Source organism: Penaeus chinensis, chromosome 18 (assembly GCF_019202785.1).
Source record: "Penaeus chinensis breed Huanghai No. 1 chromosome 18, ASM1920278v2, whole genome shotgun sequence".
NCBI classification, from domain to species: Eukaryota; Metazoa; Arthropoda; class Malacostraca; order Decapoda; family Penaeidae; genus Penaeus; species Penaeus chinensis.
The window spans coordinates 28,348,531-28,351,030 of record NC_061836.1 but is presented as its reverse complement, the minus strand read 5'-3'; positions in this window follow the sequence as shown (position 1 = coordinate 28,351,030).

Sequence of the window (2,500 nt, the reverse complement as noted above, 5' to 3'; positions counted from 1 at the left end):
AGGGAGGGAGAGAGAGAGAGAGAGAGAGAGAGAGAGAGAGAGAGAGAGAGAGAGAGAGAGAGAGAGAGAGAGAGAGAGAGAGAGAGAGAGAGAGAGAGAGAGAGAGAGAGAGAGAGAGAGAGAGAGAGAGAGAGAGAGAGAGAGAGAGAGAGAGAGAGAGAGAGAGAGAGAGACAGAGAGAGAGATAGACGGAGGAAGAGAAAGAGAGAGAGACGGAGGAAGAGAGGGAGAGAGAGAGAGAGAGAGAGAGTGAGAGAGAGAGAGAGAGAGAGAGAGAGAGAGAGAGAGAGAGATAAAGAGAGAGAGAGAGACAGAGAGAGAGAAACGGGCATAGACACAGATAAAGAGAATGAGCGAGACTGTGTGTGAATATGTACGTGTGTAAAAAAAGTATTTACATTCACGATAGATAGACAAATTCACGAGTATGCCTAAATCCGCAGACTCGATTAAAATTCTTCCCTCGCATGCACGAGCTGTGGGAATCATAGCATGACTCATGAACATTTTCGTAGCCTTCAAGTCACGTCTGAAATTCCAACGATTTTACCGTGGAGAGCCGCCGCCACTTTAGATCGGAGGCTGGGAGAGGGAATCGCCGTTGATAATAAGAATTAATTTGATCGGCATCGTGCGTGAAATCTGATACTTCTATAGTCTGAAATCCGTACGAAAAGTGATTTGGTTAAGTCTCTATCTATTTATCTCCTTCTCGCTCACTATATCTCTCTATTTATTTATTCTCTCTCTCTCTCTCTTTCTCTTTCTCTCTCTCTCTCTCTCTCTCTCTCTCTCTCTCTCTCTCTCTCTCTCTCTCTCTCTCTCTCTCTCTCTCTCTCTCTCTCTCTCTTTCTTTCTCTCTCCCTCTCTCTTTCTTTCTCTTTCAATCTCTCTCTCTCTCTCTCTCTCTCTCTCTCTCTCTCTCTCTCTCTCTCTCTCTCTCTCTCTCTCTCTCTCTCTCTCTCTTATATAAATGCGCCTAACTCACTTAAATTCATAGTTCGTCACGTGACAGCCAAACTCCATTACCAACTGCGCCCACAAGCTTGAGGTCAATATGTAAAATTCTCCCGCCCTCATGCATTCCAAGCTCATTCCCAACTGCAGCCTGAGGACTCTTGTCAGGACGATATCCATTAGACAATCCTCGTCACACCCATTACGAGAATCGGAGTGTAACCGCCCGCAGCTTTCCCGCCAAAACTGCCACCGTCTGGGGTTTCGATCAAGGTTACCAGATCTCTTCTCTCTTCGGTGATTTTTTTTTTTTTTTTTCTAGTTGGTATTTTGAATTAAATTGAATTCTGCTCGTTGATTGAGTTTGGTTTGTTGTTTGAAAATGGGTTTGATGGTATTTAGGTATAGTTTTAAGAGATACCGTTTTCTTTAGTCTAGGCTGACTCAGCCGAGGGTTTTGTTTCCCGAAGAACGGTCGTTGGCAACACTGGGGGATGACCCCTCTATGCCCAAATATATTCCATAAAATTTGCACTTCAATGAAGTCTTCCGCGTGTGAAAGCAAAAGAGGATATTTCACGTTATTTATTTTGATTCTGCACAGTGTCGAGAGAGAACAAGGGCCTCAGAACAGGGAGAACAGAGAGCCATAAACCACACGCGAAGCATCAAGGGGGGTTGTCAATGGCAACACCAGAGATTCATGCGGCGCCTCTCAACCCTTTTCATTAACATAGTATCGCGTGAGTTCGGGATTGATTGCGACCATCCTTCAACGCTCGCGGAAGGAGTGGGGGGGGGGGAGGGAGGGAGGGAAGGGGAAGACAGGGGGGAAGAGAGGGGAGGGAAGGAGGGCATGAAGGGGAAAGAAGGATTGAATAGAGAGAAGGGGAGGAGGGAAAAGAGGGTAGGGAAGGAGGGAAGAGAGGGGAAGGAAGGAGAGAATATAAGGGAAGGAAGAAGGAGGAAAATGTGAGGGAAGGAAGGGAAGAGAGGGCAGGGAATGAAGGGGAAGGATGGAAGGAACAGAGGGAAGGGAAGGAGGGAATAAAAGGGAAGGAAGGAGAGAATAAGGAATAGAGATTCGGGATAAGGAAGAAGAAGAGGGTAAATAAAAGAGGAGTGATAGAGAGGATGGAGAAGGAAGGGCGGAAGAAGATAGAAGTAAGGATAGGGAAAGGAAGTCAATAAGGGAGTAGGAAAAAGGAATCACAAGAAAGAAAGGGATAGGAAGGGAAGAAAGCAAGAGGGAAATGAAGGAGAACATAGGAGAGAAGGGGAAGGGGGTGAGGAGAGAAAGGAGAAGAAGGAAAAGGAAGACATGGATAAAAAAGAGAAAGGGAAGGAAATGGGAAGAAGAGATGAGGAGAGAAAGAGAGCGAAGGAGAAGAGGAGAGAGACAGATCTTTGTGTGTTGGAGAGAAAGACGAAAATAATTGTTTAAATATTGACACAAGTCGCCGATACAGAAGAAACAACGCGAGTTATTGTAACAGAGTCAACAATTCTTTTGCTCTGAAGACGCTGTACTGTTTATCTCTCC